General features: G+C 40.3%; 3 long non-coding RNA genes across 3 annotated transcripts; all 3 read right to left on the bottom strand.

Annotated features, from left to right (window-relative positions):
• Positions 1 to 11: 11 nt before the first annotated feature.
• LOC112844479 (uncharacterized) lies at positions 12 to 386 on the bottom strand. The gene is made up of 2 exons (XR_003217206.1): positions 205 to 386; positions 12 to 102 (listed from the first exon to the last, which is right to left on the bottom strand). It is a non-coding gene; the product is annotated as an uncharacterized LOC112844479 (long non-coding RNA).
• Positions 387 to 1123: 737 nt separating this feature from the next.
• Positions 1124 to 1896, bottom strand: LOC109197826 (uncharacterized). Its single transcript, XR_002058884.2, has 4 exons — positions 1706 to 1896; positions 1481 to 1569; positions 1267 to 1394; positions 1124 to 1172 (listed from the first exon to the last, which is right to left on the bottom strand). It is a non-coding gene; the product is annotated as an uncharacterized LOC109197826 (long non-coding RNA).
• A 3-nt stretch (positions 1897 to 1899) lies between these two features.
• On the bottom strand, positions 1900 to 2892 carry LOC109197827 (uncharacterized). The gene is made up of 3 exons (XR_002058885.2): positions 2660 to 2892; positions 2277 to 2312; positions 1900 to 1979 (listed from the first exon to the last, which is right to left on the bottom strand). It is a non-coding gene; the product is annotated as an uncharacterized LOC109197827 (long non-coding RNA).
• Between the last annotated feature and the right edge of the window lie 18534 nt (positions 2893 to 21426).

Raw genomic sequence — 21426 nt, 5'->3', positions numbered from 1 at the left:
TCCATGCCTGATTCCCAAGATCTCGCATGTGAAATGCCATCTGCATTTGACCAACAACAAGGTTCTCCTTTCCTCTGTCCCCCCGAATCATTTGAGGACAGCCTAAAGACACAAACTGAAGATAATTAGTGAATGATGAAAAAATAAATTTATAACCAAAATGTAATCTTTTTTTAACCCCCCTTTTTTAAGTATATTGCATACCACCCTGTTCTTGAACAGCCTCAAAGAAGTATCTGGCCACAAAGTTTTGTTTGCGGTTGGATGTGCCCACCTTTAGCCATAGAACCTTCCTGGAAAATCTGAAAAGAGAGAAATTGAAAAGCGGCCACTCGTACATATGATTTAATCATGTTTTGGCAATATGTTTGGTTTTTGTTACATTCCCAAGAGTATTCTGGTTTTCCATTGTATTCTGTCTAGGCGTTGTTTCTGGTTCCTCCGGCCATTTTGACTGCCATAGTTATGTAGGCTTACATGCCTTTGGAATTGAATGTGACCCTTGACTGTGTTCAGACTGATGCGAGGAGAGAGCTGCCTTTTGTTTTGTATTCTCCTGTTTATTGTGTTGGTTAGGTAGGTTATCGTAAATTGTACATTTTATTTTCTTTGGAGTTAAATTCTGTTTACTTTATATCAGGGATGTTTTATTTGTTGTGTTGTTCTTGGCCCTCCCTGAAATAACTGCCAGTCTGAATGGACTAGCAGGAAATAAACCTTTTAAAAAATGCCATCTTGAATCCTCCTTCACTATTCATACTTTATCTTGGTCCCTTAGACCAGGCTTGGCCCATTCCAGACCTCGAGGGCCAATGTCCTGCATGTTTTAGATCTCACCCTGGGTAAACACACTTGAATAAAATGATTAGTTCATTACCAGGCCTCTGGAGAACTACAAAACATGTTGTGAGGGTAATTTAGCCATTTGAATCAGCTGTGGATCAAGGACACATCTAAAACCTGCAGGACACCGGCACCTCGAGGCCTGGAGTTGCCCATCCCTGCCCTAGACTACTCAGGAGAGATAACACCTCAGTTTACCTCACATCCTTATCTTGAAGCAACTTTGTACTATATCTGAATATAATCAATTAAGTAGCGAATGCCATATTCAGACCTACCATCAATCCCCAAATGTATCCACATTCCAAAGAACTTCAGTTTATCATTGCCTATATGAAACAACAAATAAAAATTACAATTTGTTTCGACAGAAGTAACATCAAAACATGACAGGAAGGTTAATTGAAAAGATAAAATAAATACCATCAATGTGCCAGGTGTCATTTGGACCACGGCTGATGTAATTCCGACGGGGAATTTTCTTCTTTCCAGGAGATCTCCTCTGAAGACCACTTGCATCCATATCCCTCATTATATTAGCAACATCGTCTCTACAGTAACAATAGATTTTACTCTGAGCTCAACAGTAAAACAAGAGAATACTTGATTATATTGAGTACACACTATGGAAACCAACCTGTAACAAGGCCGCACTCCTCTGACATCCCTTACCCGCTTTACCATTGCCCTGATTCCTTGTTCAGGAGAACACTGTTTCATCTCACTCTAAAAAACAAACAAACAATTAATTGAATGGGCTTTTTTAAATAACTACAGAAAATAACATTTATTGTTTCAACAATAGCTCCTAACACAGACTTCAGGAAAATATGTATTTTTGCACTGATGTTTTAACACTTACCTCCACTGCTTTGTGGATTTCAGTAAAAGGTCGTTGGGGGCATCTTCGCTTCAACCCTAGAAGTTTTAAAACTCGTCTCAGATGCCTCTCACTGTTAAAAGACAACACAGACTTGCATTATATTAAAGGACAACTGCATGTTTTGTAATTTTAGAGAGTTGTCATGGAAACTGTTGAAATGCAGACTTACCTTATTTATGCCCATATGAATTGAGTACACAGCTGATTTCCTTTTGTTTTAAGCCTTTGTTGAACAATGTTATTATCATCGTATCTTGAAAGGTTAAGTGTAACAAAAATAGTCTAATTGATCACCCACCTCTTACACTGAACATAAGTAATTAACCAGTAAATTACTAAATCTTTTTAGGTGGCAATTATACTAAAGCAGCGTCTATTCAGTGCCCACAAATAAAATATGTGTAGCAAAAAATACACTTCTTTAATATGAAAGAGGTGAACAGTAGTTAATAAATAAGTTGTACTTTCGTCATTTATTTTTAATGCTCTTTAAAAAAAAAAAAAAAAAGTATTTTTGGTACAGTCATAAGAAACAGCCAGAGTCGGATACTCCTTTCATCATCGTCGGATGACATTGCAGAAAAGTCTAAAAACAACAACAGAAAAATACATATCAGGATCACAAAATATCTCAACAGTAGCAATATAGAAAAGAGAAAACAGCGAGAGAAAGGATGCAGGCTGCTCGTAAGCTTTCAGCTTGTCCATTTGCTGAAACATATACAAAACAATTACTAAACAGTTTAAATTTAAATCACGTTTCACCACCACTGTCGCTAGCTAGAACGAATTGGCCAGACAAGAATAGTGCTGATTTGGTTTCGTACAAAACTAGATTTCCTTCTTTGATAGGTAACTTTCACAACATTACCGCAACTTAATATCACACAACTGTGTCAAAATATGAACAAAAGGGAGAAAAGTTAAACTTACCTTGTGTCGTTAGGAGCCTGGACCGCGGTAAAACTCCGGTGAGGTCAATGACCTTGCGCTCTCCCACTGTCACACGTTGATGACGTATTTGGAAATCAATTTGGATGGGACATGACAACAGCGCCACCTGCAGGAAGATTTTCTGAGACCTGACAATTTACCATGTGAGTCTGATACCTGACAATTTACCATGTGAGTCTGAGACCTGACAATTTACCATGTGAGTCTGAGACCTGACAATTTACCATGTGAGTCTGAGACCTGACAATTTACCATGTGAGTCTGAGACTTGACAATTTACCATGTGAGTCTGAGACCTGACAATTTTCCATGTGAGTCTGATACCTGACAATTTCCATGTGAGTCTGATACCTGACAATTTTCCATGTGAGTCTGAGACCTGACAATTTACCATGTGAGTCTGATACCTGACAATTTACCATGTGAGTCTGAGACCTGACAATTTACCATGTGAGTCTGATACCTGACAATTTTCCATGTGAGTCTGAGACCTGACAATTTTCCATGTGAGTCTGATACCTGACAATTTTCCATGTGAGTCTGATACCTGACAATTTCCATGTGAGTCTGAGACCTGACAATTTACCATGTGAGTCTGAGACCTGACAATTTACCATGTGAGTCTGATACCTGACAATTTTCCATGTGAGTCTGATACCTGACAATTTTCCATGTGAGTCTGAGACCTGACAATTTACCATGTGAGTCTGAGACCTGACAATTTACCATGTGAGTCTGATACCTGACAATTTTCCATGTGAGTCTGAGACCTGACAATTTTCCATGTGAGTCTGATACCTGACAATTTTCCATGTGAGTCTGATACCTGACAATTTTCCATGTGAGTCTGAGACCTGACAATTTACCATGTGAGTCTGAGACCTGACAATTTACCATGTGAGTCTGATACCTGACAATTTTCCATGTGAGTCTGATACCTGACAATTTTCCATGTGAGTCTGAGACCTGACAATTTACCATGTGAGTCTGAGACCTGACAATTTACCATGTGAGTCTGATACCTGACAATTTTCCATGTGAGTCTGAGACCTGACAATTTTCCATGTGAGTCTGATACCTGACACCTTTTTTCCTGAGACCTGACGATGTCCTAAAATGTACACCGTACAGGCGAGAAACGCACTGTCTCGCCGAAATAAGGCGATTTTCACCAAGTCCATAAAGACAGCTGTAACTTTTGATAGGAGACTCGGACACACGTATTTCAGGCTTGGCCTTATAGAATTCAGCATTTCCATGCTGGGGAAATAGGTTTTGCAGCTGTTTGAGCTAAGATTTTCAAGTTATTCACAAAATGAAAACCCATAATGTGTTTCAGGCGAGAAACGCACTGTCTCGCCGAAATAAGGCGATTTTCACCAAGTCCATAAGACAGCTGTAACTTTTGATAGGAGACTCGGACACACATATTTCAGGCTTGGCCTTATAGAATTCAGCATTTCCATGCTGAATTAATAGGTTTTGCAGCTGTTTGAGCTAAGATTTTCAAGTTATTCACAAAATGAAAACCCATAATGTGTTTCAGGCGAGAAACGCACTGTCTCGCCGAAATAAGGCGATTTTCACCAAGTCCATAAAGACAGCTGTAACTTTTGATAGGAGACTCGGACACACATATTTCAGGCTTGGCCTTATAGAATTCACCATTTCCATGCTGGGGAAATAGGTTTTGCAGCTGTTTGAGCTAAGATTTTCAAGTTATTCACAAAATGAAAACCTATAATGTGTTTCAGGCGAGAAACGCACTGTCTCGCCGAAATAAGGCGATTTTCACCAAGTCCATAAAGACAGCTGTAACTTTTGATAGGAGACTCGGACACACGTATTTCAGGCTTGGCCTTATAGAATTCAGCATTTCCATGCTGAATTAATAGGTTTTGCAGCTGTTTGAGCTAAGATTTTCAAGTTATTCACAAAATGAAAACCCATAATGTGTTTCAGGCGAGAAACGCACTGTCTCGCCGAAATAAGGCGATTTTCACCAAGTCCATAAAGACAGCTGTAACTTTTGATAGGAGACTCGGACACACATATTTCAGGCTTGGCCTTATAGAATTCAGCATTTCCATGCTGAATTAATAGGTTTTGCAGCTGTTTGAGCTAAGATTTTCAAGTTATTCACAAAATGAAAACCCATAATGTGTTTCAGGCGAGAAACGCACTGTCTCGCCGAAATAAGGCGATTTTCACCAAGTCCATAAAGACAGCTGTAAGTTTTGATAGGAGACTCGGACACACGTATTTCAGGCTTGGCCTTATAGAATTCAGCATTTCCATGCTGGGGAAATAGGTTTTGCAGCTGTTTGAGCTAAGATTTTCAAGTTATTCACAAAATGAAAACCCATAATGTGTTTCAGGCGAGAAACGCACTGTCTCGCCGAAATAAGGCGATTTTCACCAAGTCCATAAAGACAGCTGTAACTTTTGATAGGAGACTCGGACACACATATTTCAGGCTTGGCCTTATAGAATTCAGCATTTCCATGCTGAATTAATAGGTTTTGCAGCTGTTTGAGCTAAGATTTTCAAGTTATTCACAAAATGAAAACCCATAATGTGTTTCAGGCGAGAAACGCACTGTCTCGCCGAAATAAGGCGATTTTCACCAAGTCCATAAAGACAGCTGTAACTTTTGATAGGAGACTCGGACACACATATTTCAGGCTTGGCCTTATAGAATTCAGCATTTCCATGCTGAATTAATAGGTTTTGCAGCTGTTTGAGCTAAGATTTTCAAGTTATTCACAAAATGAAAACCCATAATGTGTTTCAGGCGAGAAACGCACTGTCTCGCCGAAATAAGGCGATTTTCACCAACTCCATAAAGACAGCTGTAACTTTTGATAGGAGACTCGGACACACATATTTCAGGCTTGGCCTTATAGAATTCAGCATTTCCATGCTGAATTAATAGGTTTTGCAGCTGTTTGAGCTAAGATTTTCAAGTTATTCACAAAATGAAAAACCCATAATGTGTTTCAGGCGAGAAACGCACTGTCTCGCCGAAATAAGGCGATTTTCACCAAGTCCATAAAGACAGCTGTAACTTTTGATAGGAGACTCGGACACACATATTTCAGGCTTGGCCTTATAGAATTCAGCATTTCCATGCTGGGGAAATAGGTTTTGCAGCTGTTTGAGCTAAGATTTTCAAGTTATTCACAAAATGAAAACCCATAATGTGTTTCAGGCGAGAAACGCACTGTCTCGCCGAAATAAGGCGATTTTCACCAAGTCCATAAAGACAGCTGTAACTTTTGATAGGAGACTCGGACACACATATTTCAGGCTTGGCCTTATAGAATTCAGCATTTCCATGCTGGGGAAATAGGTTTTGCAGCTGTTTGAGCTAAGATTTTCAAGTTATTCACAAAATGAAAACCCATAATGTGTTTCAGGCGAGAAACGCACTGTCTCGCCGAAATAAGGCGATTTTCACCAAGTCCATAAAGACAGCTGTAACTTTTGATAGGAGACTCGGACACACATATTTCAGGCTTGGCCTTATAGAATTCAGCATTTCCATGCTGAATTAATAGGTTTTGCAGCTGTTTGAGCTAAGATTTTCAAGTTATTCACAAAATGAAAACCATAATGTGTTTCAGGCGAGAACGCACTGTCTCGCCGAAATAAGGCGATTTTCACCAAGTCCATAAAGACAGCTGTAACTTTTGATAGGAGACTCGGACACACATATTTCAGGCTTGGCCTTATAGAATTCAGCATTTCCATGCTGAATTAATAGGTTTTGCAGCTGTTTGAGCTAAGATTTTCAAGTTATTCACAAAATGAAAACCCATAATGTGTTTCAGGCGAGAAACGCACTGTCTCGCCGAAATAAGGCGATTTTCACCAACTCCATAAAGACAGCTGTAACTTTTGATAGGAGACTCGGACACACATATTTCAGGCTTGGCCTTATAGAATTCAGCATTTCCATGCTGAATTAATAGGTTTTGCTCTTAGCAAGTTCTTCACACACAACCTGCTGGAAGTTCAGTATAGGCAGGGGGCCATCGCTGTGATGGCCGGATGGGGTGGACGACGAGTATACCGCAGTTCTCCTCTGTTTGAGCTAAGATTTTCAAGTTATTCACAAAATGAAAACCCATAATGTGTTTCAGGCGAGAAACGCACTGTCTCGCCGAAATAAGGCGATTTTCACCAAGTCCATAAAGACAGCTGTAACTTTTGATAGGAGACTCGGACACACATATTTCAGGCTTGGCCTTATAGAATTCACCATTTCCATGCTGGGGAAATAGGTTTTGCAGCTGTTTGAGCTAAGATTTTCAAGTTATTCACAAAATGAAAACCCATAATGTGTTTCAGGCGAGAAACGCACTGTCTCGTCGAAATAAGGCGATTTTCACCAAGTCCATAAAGACAGCTGTAACTTTTGATAGGAGACTCGGACACACATATTTCAGGCTTGGCCTTATAGAATTCACCATTTCCATGCTGAATTAATAGGTTTTGCAGCTGTTTGAGCTAAGATTTTCAAGTTATTCACAAAATGAAAACCCATAATGTGTTTCAGGCGAGAAACGCACTGTCTCGCCGAAATAAGGCGATTTTCACCAAGTCCATAAAGACAGCTGTAACTTTTGATAGGAGACTCGGACACACATATTTCAGGCTTGGCTTTATAGAATTCAGCATTTCCATGCTGAATTAATAGGTTTTGCAGCTGTTTGAGCTAAGATTTTCAAGTTATTCACAAAATGAAAAACCCATAATGTGTTTCAGGCGAGAAACGCACTGTCTCGCCGAAATAAGGCGATTTTCACCAAGTCCATAAAGACAGCTGTAACTTTTGATAGGAGACTCGGACACACATATTTCAGGCTTGGCCTTATAGAATTCACCATTTCCATGCTGAATTAATAGGTTTTGCAGCTGTTTGAGCTAAGATTTTCAAGTTATTCACAAAATGAAAACCCATAATGTGTTTCAGGCGAGAAACGCACTGTCTCGCCGAAATAAGGCGATTTTCACCAACTCCATAAAGACAGCTGTAACTTTTGATACGAGACTCGGACACACATATTTCAGGCTTGGCTTTATAGAATTCAGCATTTCCATGCTGAATTAATAGGTTTTGCAGCTGTTTGAGCTAAGATTTTCAAGTTATTCACAAAATGAAAAACCCATAATGTGTTTCAGGCGAGAAACGCACTGTCTCGCCGAAATAAGGCGATTTTCACCAAGTCCATAAAGACAGCTGTAACTTTTGATAGGAGACTCGGACACACATATTTCAGGCTTGGCTTATAGAATTCAGCATTTCCATGCTGAATTAATAGGTTTTGCAGCTGTTTGAGCTAAGATTTCAAGTTATTCACAAAATGAAAACCCATAATGTTTCAGGCGAGAAACGCACTGTCTCGCCGAATAAGGCGATTTTCACCAAGTCATAAAGACACTGTAACTTTTGATAGGAGACTCGGACACACATATTTCAGGCTTGGCCTTATAGAATTCAGCATTTCCATGCTGAATTAATAGGTTTTGCAGCTGTTTGAGCTAAGATTTTCAAGTTATTCACAAAATGAAAACCCATAATGTGTTTCAGGCGAGAAACGCACTGTCTCGCCGAAATAAGGCGATTTTCACCAACTCCATAAAGACAGCTGTAACTTTTGATAGGAGACTCGGACACATATTTCAGGCTTGGCCTTATAGAATTCAGCATTTCCATGCTGAATTAATAGGTTTTGCTCTTAGCAAGTTCTTCACACACAACCTGCTGGAAGTTCAGTATAGGCAGGGGGCCATCGCTGTGATGGCCGGATGGGTGGACGACGAGTATACCGCAGTCTCCTCTGTTTGAGCTAAGATTTTCAAGTTATTCACAAATGAAACCCATAATGTGTTTCAGGCGAGAAACGCACTGTCTCGCCGAAATAGCATTTCACCAACCCATAGAAGTGTATGTAGGGCTCGCCCTTTTCAGTGCTTACAGTTCCTGCTGATTTTTCATGTTTGAGCTAAGATTTTCAAGTTATCACAAAATGAAACCATAATGTTTTCAGGCGAGAAACGCACTGTCTCGCCGAAATAAGGCGATTTTCACCAATCCATAAAGACAGCTGTAACTTTTGATAGGAGACTCGGACACACATATTTCAGGCTTGGCCTTATAGAATTCAGCATTTCCATGCTGAATTAATAGGTTTTGCAGCTGTTTGAGCTAAGATTTTCAAGTTATTCACAAATGAAAACCCATAATGTGTTTCAGGCGAGAAACGCACTGTCTCGCCGAAATAAGGCGATTTTCACCAAGTCCATAAAGACAGCTGTAACTTTTGATAGGAGACTCGGACACACATATTTCAGGCTTGGCCTTATAGAATTCAGCATTTCCATGCTGGAAATAGGTTTTGCAGCTGTTTGAGCTAAGATTTTCAAGTTATTCACAAAATGAAAACCCATAATGTGTTTCAGGCGAGAAACGCACTGTCTCGCCGAAATAAGGCGATTTTCACCAAGTCCATAAAGACAGCTGTAACTTTTGATAGGAGACTCGGACACACATATTCAGGCTTGGCCTTATAGAATTCAGCATTTCCATGCTGGGAAATAGGTTTTGCAGCTGTTTGAGCTAAGATTTTCAAGTTATTCACAAATGAAAACCCAAATGTGTTTCAGGCGAGAAACGCACTGTCTCGCCGAAATAAGGCGATTTTCACCAAGTCCATAAAGACAGCTGTAACTTTTGATAGGAGACTCGGACACACATATTTCAGGCTTGGCCTTATAGAATTCAGCATTTCCATGCTGAAAATAGGTTTTGCAGCTGTTTGAGCTAAGATTTTCAAGTTATTCACAAAATGAAAACCCATAATGTGTTTCAGGCGAGAAACGCACTGTCTCGCCGAAATAAGGCGATTTTCACCAAGTCCATAAAGACAGCTGTAACTTTTGATAGAGACTCGGACACACATATTTCAGGCTTGGCTTTATAGAATTCACCATTTCCATGCTGAATTAATAGGTTTTGCAGCTGTTTGAGCTAAGATTTTCAAGTTATTCACAAAATGAAAACCCATAATGTGTTTCAGGCGAGAAACGCACTGTCTCGCCGAAATAAGGCGATTTCACCAAGTCCATAAAGACAGCTGTAACTTTTGATAGGAGACTCGGACACACATATTTCAGGCTTGGCCTTATAGAATTCAGCATTTCCATGCTGAATTAATAGGTTTTGCAGCTGTTTGAGCTAAGATTTTCAAGTTATTCACAAAATGAAAACCCATAATGTGTTTCAGGCGAGAACGCACTGTCTCGCCGAAATAAGGCGATTTTCACCAAGTCCATAAAGACAGCTGTAACTTTTGATAGGAGACTCGGACACACATATTTCAGGCTTGGCCTTATAGAATTCAGCATTTCCATGCTGAAATAGGTTTTGCAGCTGTTTGAGCTAAGATTTTCAAGTTATTCACAAAATGAAAACCCATAATGTGTTTCAGGCGAGAAACGCACTGTCTCGCCGAAATAAGGCGATTTTCACCAAGTCCATAAAGACAGCTGTAACTTTTGATAGGAGACTCGGACACACATATTTCAGGCTTGGCCTTATAGAATTCAGCATTTCCATGCTGGGGAAATAGGTTTTGCAGCTGTTTGAGCTAAGATTTTCAAGTTATTCACAAAATGAAAACCCATAATGTGTTTCAGGCGAGAAACGCACTGTCTCGCCGAAATAAGGCGATTTTCACCAAGTCCATAAAGACAGCTGTAACTTTTGATAGGAGACTCGGACACACATATTTCAGGCTTGGCCTTATAGAATTCAGCATTCCATGCTGAATTAATAGGTTTTGCAGCTGTTTGAGCTAAGATTTTCAAGTTATTCACAAAATGAAAACCCATAATGTGTTTCAGGCGAGAAACGCACTGTCTCGCCGAAATAAGGCGATTTTCACCAAGTCCATAAAGACAGCTGTAACTTTTGATAGGAGACTCGGACACACATATTTCAGGCTTGGCCTTATAGAATTCAGCATTTCCATGCTGGAAATAGGTTTTGCAGCTGTTTGAGCTAAGATTTTCAAGTTATTCACAAATGAAAACCCATAATGTGTTTCAGGCGAGAAACGCACTGTCTCGCCGAAATAAGGCGATTTTCACCAAGTCCATAAAGACAGCTGTAACTTTTGATAGGAGACTCGGACACACATATTTCAGGCTTGGCCTTATAGAATTCAGCATTTCCATGCTGGGAAATAGGTTTTGCAGCTGTTTGAGCTAAGATTTTCAAGTTATTCACAAAATGAAAACCCATAATGTGTTTCAGGCGAGAAACGCACTGTCTCGCCGAAATAAGCGATTTTCACCAAGTCCATAAAGACAGCTGTAACTTTTGATAGGAGACTCGGACACACATATTTCAGGCTTGGCCTTATAGAATTCAGCATTTCCATGCTGGGGAAATAGGTTTTGCAGCTGTTTGAGCTAAGATTTTCAAGTTATTCACAAAATGAAAACCCATAATGTGTTTCAGGCGAGAAACGCACTGTCTCGCCGAAATAAGGCGATTTTCACCAAGTCCATAAAGACAGCTGTAACTTTTGATAGGAGACTCGGACACACATATTTCAGGCTTGGCCTTATAGAATTCAGCATTTCCATGCTGAATATAGGTTTTGCAGCTGTTTGAGCTAAGATTTTCAGTTATTCACAAAATGAAAACCCATAATGTGTTTCAGGCGAGAAACGCACTGTCTCGCCGAAATAAGGCGATTTTCACCAAGTCCATAAAGACAGCTGTAACTTTTGATAGGAGACTCGGACACACATATTTCAGGCTTGGCCTTATAGAATTCAGCATTTCCATGCTGAATAATAGGTTTTGCAGCTGTTTGAGCTAAGATTTTCAAGTTATCACAAAATGAAAACCCATAATGTGTTTCAGGCGAGAAACGCACTGTCTCGCCGAAATAAGGCGATTTTCACCAAGTCCATAAAGACAGCTGTAACTTTTGATAGGAGACTCGGACACACATATTTCAGGCTTGGCCTTATAGAATTCAGCATTTCCATGCTGGGGAAATAGGTTTTGCAGCTGTTTGAGCTAAGATTTTCAAGTTATTCACAAAATGAAAACCCATAATGTGTTTCAGGCGAGAAACGCACTGTCTCGCCGAAATAAGGCGATTTTCACCAAGTCCATAAAGACAGCTGTAACTTTTGATAGGAGACTCGGACACACATATTTCAGGCTTGGCCTTATAGAATTCAGCATTTCCATGCTGGGGAAATAGGTTTTGCAGCTGTTTGAGCTAAGATTTTCAAGTTATTCACAAAATGAAAACCCATAATGTGTTTCAGGCGAGAAACGCACTGTCTCGCCGAAATAAGGCGATTTTCACCAAGTCCATAAAGACAGCTGTAACTTTTGATAGGAGACTCGGACACACATATTTCAGGCTTGGCCTTATAGAATTCAGCATTTCCATGCTGGGGAAATAGGTTTTGCAGCTGTTTGAGCTAAGATTTTCAAGTTATTCACAAAATGAAAACCCATAATGTGTTTCAGGCGAGAAACGCACTGTCTCGCCGAAATAAGGCGATTTTCACCAAGTCCATAAAGACAGCTGTAACTTTTGATAGGAGACTCGGACACACATATTTCAGGCTTGGCCTTATAGAATTCAGCATTTCCATGCTGGGAAATAGGTTTTGCAGCTGTTTGAGCTAAGATTTTCAAGTTATTCACAAAATGAAAACCCATAATGTGTTTCAGGCGAGAAACGCACTGTCTCGCCGAAATAAGGCGATTTTCACCAAGTCCATAAAGACAGCTGTAACTTTTGATAGGAGACTCGGACACACATATTTCAGGCTTGGCCTTATAGAATTCAGCATTTCCATGCTGGGGAAATAGGTTTTGCAGCTGTTTGAGCTAAGATTTTCAAGTTATTCACAAAATGAAAACCCATAATGTGTTTCAGGCGAGAAACGCACTGTCTCGCCGAAATAAGGCGATTTTCACCAAGTCCATAAAGACAGCTGTAACTTTTGATAGGAGACTCGGACACACATATTTCAGGCTTGGCCTTATAGAATTCAGCATTTCCATGCTGGGGAAATAGGTTTTGCAGCTGTTTGAGCTAAGATTTTCAAGTTATTCACAAAATGAAAACCCATAATGTGTTTCAGGCGAGAAACGCACTGTCTCGCCGAAATAAGGCGATTTTCACCAAGTCCATAAAGACAGCTGTAACTTTTGATAGGAGACTCGGACACACATATTTCAGGCTTGGCCTTATAGAATTCAGCATTTCCATGCTGGGAAATAGGTTTTGCAGCTGTTTGAGCTAAGATTTTCAAGTTATTCACAAAATGAAAACCCATAATGTGTTTCAGGCGAGAAACGCACTGTCTCGCCGAAATAAGGCGATTTTCACCAAGTCCATAAAGACAGCTGTAACTTTTGATAGGAGACTCGGACACACATATTTCAGGCTTGGCCTTATAGAATTCAGCATTTCCATGCTGGGGAAATAGGTTTTGCAGCTGTTTGAGCTAAGATTTTCAAGTTATTCACAAAATGAAAACCCATAATGTGTTTCAGGCGAGAAACGCACTGTCTCGCCGAAATAAGGCGATTTTCACCAAGTCCATAAAGACAGCTGTAACTTTTGATAGGAGACTCGGACACACATATTTCAGGCTTGGCCTTATAGAATTCAGCATTTCCATGCTGGGGAAATAGGTTTTGCAGCTGTTTGAGCTAAGATTTTCAAGTTATTCACAAAATGAAAACCCATAATGTGTTTCAGGCGAGAAACGCACTGTCTCGCCGAAATAAGGCGATTTTCACCAAGTCCATAAAGACAGCTGTAACTTTTGATAGGAGACTCGGACACACATATTTCAGGCTTGGCCTTATAGAATTCAGCATTTCCATGCTGGGGAAATAGGTTTTGCAGCTGTTTGAGCTAAGATTTTCAAGTTATTCACAAAATGAAAACCCATAATGTGTTTCAGGCGAGAAACGCACTGTCTCGCCGAAATAAGGCGATTTTCACCAAGTCCATAAAGACAGCTGTAACTTTTGATAGGAGACTCGGACACACATATTTCAGGCTTGGCCTTATAGAATTCAGCATTTCCATGCTGGGGAAATAGGTTTTGCAGCTGTTTGAGCTAAGATTTTCAAGTTATTCACAAAATGAAAACCCATAATGTGTTTCAGGCGAGAAACGCACTGTCTCGCCGAAATAAGGCGATTTTCACCAAGTCCATAAAGACAGCTGTAACTTTTGATAGGAGACTCGGACACACATATTTCAGGCTTGGCCTTATAGAATTCAGCATTTCCATGCTGGGGAAATAGGTTTTGCAGCTGTTTGAGCTAAGATTTTCAAGTTATTCACAAAATGAAAACCCATAATGTGTTTCAGGCGAGAAACGCACTGTCTCGCCGAAATAAGGCGATTTTCACCAAGTCCATAAAGACAGCTGTAACTTTTGATAGGAGACTCGGACACACATATTTCAGGCTTGGCCTTATAGAATTCAGCATTTCCATGCTGGGGAAATAGGTTTTGCAGCTGTTTGAGCTAAGATTTTCAAGTTATTCACAAAATGAAAACCCATAATGTGTTTCAGGCGAGAAACGCACTGTCTCGCCGAAATAAGGCGATTTTCACCAAGTCCATAAAGACAGCTGTAACTTTTGATAGGAGACTCGGACACACATATTTCAGGCTTGGCCTTATAGAATTCAGCATTTCCATGCTGGGGAAATAGGTTTTGCAGCTGTTTGAGCTAAGATTTTCAAGTTATTCACAAAATGAAAACCCATAATGTGTTTCAGGCGAGAAACGCACTGTCTCGCCGAAATAAGGCGATTTTCACCAAGTCCATAAAGACAGCTGTAACTTTTGATAGGAGACTCGGACACACATATTTCAGGCTTGGCCTTATAGAATTCAGCATTTCCATGCTGGGGAAATAGGTTTTGCAGCTGTTTGAGCTAAGATTTTCAAGTTATTCACAAAATGAAAACCCATAATGTGTTTCAGGCGAGAAACGCACTGTCTCGCCGAAATAAGGCGATTTTCACCAAGTCCATAAAGACAGCTGTAACTTTTGATAGGAGACTCGGACACACATATTTCAGGCTTGGCCTTATAGAATTCAGCATTTCCATGCTGGGAAATAGGTTTTGCAGCTGTTTGAGCTAAGATTTTCAAGTTATTCACAAAATGAAAACCCATAATGTGTTTCAGGCGAGAAACGCACTGTCTCGCCGAAATAAGGCGATTTTCACCAAGTCCATAAAGACAGCTGTAACTTTTGATAGGAGACTCGGACACACATATTTCAGGCTTGGCCTTATAGAATTCAGCATTTCCATGCTGAAATAGGTTTTGCAGCTGTTTGAGCTAAGATTTTCAAGTTATTCACAAAATGAAAACCCATAATGTGTTTCAGGCGAGAAACGCACTGTCTCGCCGAAATAAGGCGATTTTCACCAAGTCCATAAAGACAGCTGTAACTTTTGATAGGAGACTCGGACACACATATTTCAGGCTTGGCCTTATAGAATTCAGCATTTCCATGCTGGGAAATAGGTTTTGCAGCTGTTTGAGCTAAGATTTTCAAGTTATTCACAAAATGAAAACCCATAATGTGTTTCAGGCGAGAAACGCACTGTCTCGCCGAAATAAGGCGATTTTCACCAAGTCCATAAAGACAGCTGTAACTTTTGATAGGAGACTCGGACACACATATTTCAGGCTTGGCCTTATAGAATTCAGCATTTCCATGCTGGGGAAATAGGTTTTGCAGCTGTTTGAGCTAAGATTTTCAAGTTATTCACAAAATGAAAACCCATAATGTGTTTCAGGCGAGAAACGCACTGTCTCGCCGAAATAAGGCGATTTTCACCAAGTCCATAAAGACAGCTGTAACTTTTGATAGGAGACTCGGACACACATATTTCAGGCTTGGCCTTATAGAATTCAGCATTTCCATGCTGGGGAAATAGGTTTTGCAGCTGTTTGAGCTAAGATTTTCAAGTTATTCACAAAATGAAAACCCATAATGTGTTTCAGGCGAGAAACGCACTGTCTCGCCGAAATAAGGCGATTTTCACCAAGTCCATAAAGACAGCTGTAACTTTTGATAGGAGACTCGGACACACATATTTCAGGCTTGGCCTTATAGAATTCAGCATTTCCATGCTGGGAAATAGGTTTTGCAGCTGTTTGAGCTAAGATTTTCAAGTTATTCACAAAATGAAAACCCATAATGTGTTTCAGGCGAGAAACGCACTGTCTCGCCGAAATAAGGCGATTTTCACCAAGTCCATAAAGACAGCTGTAACTTTTGATAGGAGACTCGGACACACATATTTCAGGCTTGGCCTTATAGAATTCAGCATTTCCATGCTGGGGAAATAGGTTTTGCAGCTGTTTGAGCTAAGATTTTCAAGTTATTCACAAAATGAAAACCCATAATGTGTTTCAGGCGAGAAACGCACTGTCTCGCCGAAATAAGGCGATTTTCACCAAGTCCATAAAGACAGCTGTAACTTTTGATAGGAGACTCGGACACACATATTTCAGGCTTGGCCTTATAGAATTCAGCATTTCCATGCTGAAATAGGTTTTGCAGCTGTTTGAGCTAAGATTTTCAAGTTATTCACAAAATGAAAACCCATAATGTGTTTCAGGCGAGAAACGCACTGTCTCGCCGAAATAAGGCGATTTTCACCAAGTCCATAAAGACAGCTGTAACTTTTGATAGGAGACTCGGACACACATATTTCAGGCTTGGCCTTATAGAATTCAGCATTTCCATGCTGGGGAAATAGGTTTTGCAGCTGTTTGAGCTAAGATTTTCAAGTTATTCACAAAATGAAAACCCATAATGTGTTTCAGGCGAGAAACGCACTGTCTCGCCGAAATAAGGCGATTTTCACCAAGTCCATAAAGACAGCTGTAACTTTTGATAGGAGACTCGGACACACATATTTCAGGCTTGGCCTTATAGAATTCAGCATTTCCATGCTGGGGAAATAGGTTTTGCAGCTGTTTGAGCTAAGATTTTCAAGTTATTCACAAAATGAAAACCCATAATGTGTTTCAGGCGAGAAACGCACTGTCTCGCCGAAATAAGGCGATTTTCACCAAGTCCATAAAGACAGCTGTAACTTTTGATAGGAGACTCGGACACACATATTTCAGGCTTGGCCTTATAGAATTCAGCATTTCCATGCTGGGGAAATAGGTTTTGCAGCTGTTTGAGCTAAGATTTTCAAGTTATTCACAAAATGAAAACCCATAATGTGTTTCAGGCGAGAAACGCACTGTCTCGCCGAAATAAGGCGATTTTCACCAAGTCCATAAAGACAGCTGTAACTTTTGATAGGAGACTCGGACACACATATTTCAGGCTTGGCCTTATAGAATTCAGCATTTCCATGCTGGGGAAATAGGTTTTGCAGCTGTTTGAGCTAAGATTTTCAAGTTATTCACAAAATGAAAACCCATAATGTGTTTCAGGCGAGAAACGCACTGTCTCGCCGAAATAAGGCGATTTTCACCAAGTCCATAAAGACAGCTGTAACTTTTGATAGGAGACTCGGACACACATATTTCAGGCTTGGCCTTATAGAATTCAGCATTTCCATGCTGGGGAAATAGGTTTTGCAGCTGTTTGAGCTAAGATTTTCAAGTTATTCACAAAATGAAAACCCATAATGTGTTTCAGGCGAGAAACGCACTGTCTCGCCGAAATAAGGCGATTTTCACCAAGTCCATAAAGACAGCTGTAACTTTTGATAGGAGACTCGGACACACATATTTCAGGCTTGGCCTTATAGAATTCAGCATTTCCATGCTGGGGGGTTTTGCAGCTGTTTGAGCTAAGATTTTCAAGTTATTCACAAAATGAAAACCCATAATGTGTTTCAGGCGAGAAACGCACTGTCTCGCCGAAATAAGGCGATTTTCACCAAGTCCATAAAGACAGCTGTAACTTTTGATAGGAGACTCGGACACACATATTTCAGGCTTGGCCTTATAGAATTCAGCATTTCCATGCTGGGGAAATAGGTTTTGCAGCTGTTTGAGCTAAGATTTTCAAGTTATTCACAAAATGAAAACCCATAATGTGTTTCAGGCGAGAAACGCACTGTCTCGCCGAAATAAGGCGATTTTCACCAAGTCCATAAAGACAGCTGTAACTTTTGATAGGAGACTCGGACACACATATTTCAGGCTTGGCCTTATAGAATTCAGCATTTCCATGCTGGGGAAATAGGTTTTGCAGCTGTTTGAGCTAAGATTTTCAAGTTATTCACAAAATGAAAACCCATAATGTGTTTCAGGCGAGAAACGCACTGTCTCGCCGAAATAAGGCGATTTTCACCAAGTCCATAAAGACAGCTGTAACTTTTGATAGGAGACTCGGACACACATATTTCAGGCTTGGCCTTATAGAATTCAGCATTTCCATGCTGGGGAAATAGGTTTTGCAGCTGTTTGAGCTAAGATTTTCAAGTTATTCACAAAATGAAAACCCATAATGTGTTTCAGGCGAGAAACGCACTGTCTCGCCGAAATAAGGCGATTTTCACCAAGTCCATAAAGACAGCTGTAACTTTTGATAGGAGACTCGGACACACATATTTCAGGCTTGGCCTTATAGAATTCAGCATTTCCATGCTGGGGAAATAGGTTTTGCAGCTGTTTGAGCTAAGATTTTCAAGTTATTCACAAAATGAAAACCCATAATGTGTTTCAGGCGAGAAACGCACTGTCTCGCCGAAATAAGGCGATTTTCACCAAGTCCATAAAGACAGCTGTAACTTTTGATAGGAGACTCGGACACACATATTTCAGGCTTGGCCTTATAGAATTCAGCATTTCCATGCTGGGGAAATAGGTTTTGCAGCTGTTTGAGCTAAGATTTTCAAGTTATTCACAAAATGAAAACCCATAATGTGTTTCAGGCGAGAAACGCACTGTCTCGCCGAAATAAGGCGATTTTCACCAAGTCCATAAAGACAGCTGTAACTTTTGATAGGAGACTCGGACACACATATTTCAGGCTTGGCCTTATAGAATTCAGCATTTCCATGCTGGGGAAATAGGTTTTGCAGCTGTTTGAGCTAAGATTTTCAAGTTATTCACAAAATGAAAACCCATAATGTGTTTCAGGCGAGAAACGCACTGTCTCGCCGAAATAAGGCGATTTTCACCAAGTCCATAAAGACAGCTGTAACTTTTGATAGGAGACTCGGACACACATATTTCAGGCTTGGCCTTATAGAATTCAGCATTTCCATGCTGGGGAAATAGGTTTTGCAGCTGTTTGAGCTAAGATTTTCAAGTTATTCACAAAATGAAAACCCATAATGTGTTTCAGGCGAGAAACGCACTGTCTCGCCGAAATAAGGCGATTTTCACCAAGTCCATAAAGACAGCTGTAACTTTTGATAGGAGACTCGGACACACATATTTCAGGCTTGGCCTTATAGAATTCAGCATTTCCATGCTGGGGAAATAGGTTTTGCAGCTGTTTGAGCTAAGATTTTCAAGTTATTCACAAAATGAAAACCCATAATGTGTTTCAGGCGAGAAACGCACTGTCTCGCCGAAATAAGGCGATTTTCACCAAGTCCATAAAGACAGCTGTAACTTTTGATAGGAGACTCGGACACACATATTTCAGGCTTGGCCTTATAGAATTCAGCATTTCCATGCTGGGGAAATAGGTTTTGCAGCTGTTTGAGCTAAGATTTTCAAGTTATTCACAAAATGAAAACCCATAATGTGTTTCAGGCGAGAAACGCACTGTCTCGCCGAAATAAGGCGATTTTCACCAAGTCCATAAAGACAGCTGTAACTTTTGATAGGAGACTCGGACACACATATTTCAGGCTTGGCCTTATAGAATTCAGCATTTCCATGCTGGGGAAATAGGTTTTGCAGCTGTTTGAGCTAAGATTTTCAAGTTATTCACAAAATGAAAACCCATAATGTGTTTCAGGCGAGAAACGCACTGTCTCGCCGAAATAAGGCGATTTTCACCAAGTCCATAAAGACAGCTGTAACTTTTGATAGGAGACTCGGACACACATATTTCAGGCTTGGCCTTATAGAATTCAGCATTTCCATGCTGGGAAATAGGTTTTGCAGCTGTTTGAGCTAAGATTTTCAAGTTATTCACAAAATGAAAACCCATAATGTGTTTCAGGCGAGAAACGCACTGTCTCGCCGAAATAAGGCGATTTTCACCAAGTCCATAAAGACAGCTGTAACTTTTGATAGGAGACTCGGACACACATATTTCAGGCTTGGCCTTATAGAATTCAGCATTTCCATGCTGGGGAAATAGGTTTTGCAGCTGTTTGAGCTAAGATTTTCAAGTTATTCACAAAATGAAAACCCATAATGTGTTTCAGGCGAGAAACGCACTGTCTCGCCGAAATAAGGCGATTTTCACCAAGTCCATAAAGACAGCTGTAACTTTTGATAGGAGACTCGGACACACATATTTCAGGCTTGGCCTTATAGAATTCAGCATTTCCATGCTGGGGAAATAGGTTTTGCAGCTGTTTGAGCTAAGATTTTCAAGTTATTCACAAAATGAAAACCCATAATGTGTTTCAGGCGAGAAACGCACTGTCTCGCCGAAATAAGGCGATTTTCACCAAGTCCATAAAGACAGCTGTAACTTTTGATAGGAGACTCGGACACACATATTTCAGGCTTGGCCTTATAGAATTCAGCATTTCCATGCTGGGAAATAGGTTTTGCAGCTGTTTGAGCTAAGATTTTCAAGTTATTCACAAAATGAAAACCCATAATGTGTTTCAGGCGAGAAACGCACTGTCTCGCCGAAATAAGGCGATTTTCACCAAGTCCATAAAGACAGCTGTAACTTTTGATAGGAGACTCGGACACACATATTTCAGGCTTGGCCTTATAGAATTCAGCATTTCCATGCTGGGAAATAGGTTTTGCAGCTGTTTGAGCTAAGATTTTCAAGTTATTCACAAAATGAAAACCCATAATGTGTTTCAGGCGAGAAACGCACTGTCTCGCCGAAATAAGGCGATTTTCACCAAGTCCATAAAGACAGCTGTAACTTTTGATAGGAGACTCGGACACACATATTTCAGGCTTGGCCTTATAGAATTCAGCATTTCCATGCTGGGGAAATAGGTTTTGCAGCTGTTTGAGCTAAGATTTTCAAGTTATTCACAAAATGAAAACCCATAATGTGTTTCAGGCGAGAAACGCACTGTCTCGCCGAAATAAGGCGATTTTCACCAAGTCCATAAAGACAGCTGTAACTTTTGATAGGAGACTCGGACACACATATTTCAGGCTTGGCCTTATAGAATTCAGCATTTCCATGCTGGGGAAATAGGTTTTGCAGCTGTTTGAGCTAAGATTTTCAAGTTATTCACAAAATGAAAACCCATAATGTGTTTCAGGCGAGAAACGCACTGTCTCGCCGAAATAAGGCGATTTTCACCAAGTCCATAAAGACAGCTGTAACTTTTGATAGGAGACTCGGACACACATATTTCAGGCTTGGCCTTATAGAATTCAGCATTTCCATGCTGGGAAATAGGTTTTGCAGCTGTTTGAGCTAAGATTTTCAAGTTATTCACAAAATGAAAACCCATAATGTGTTTCAGGCGAGAAACGCACTGTCTCGCCGAAATAAGGCGATTTTCACCAAGTCCA

The sequence above is a fragment of the Oreochromis niloticus genome, unplaced genomic scaffold (genome assembly GCF_001858045.2).
Source record: "Oreochromis niloticus isolate F11D_XX unplaced genomic scaffold, O_niloticus_UMD_NMBU tig00000241_pilon, whole genome shotgun sequence".
Lineage (NCBI taxonomy): Eukaryota > Metazoa > Chordata > Actinopteri > Cichliformes > Cichlidae > Oreochromis > Oreochromis niloticus.
Note: the sequence above shows the minus strand (reverse complement) of the source record. Positions and strands in the feature narration are given on the sequence as shown.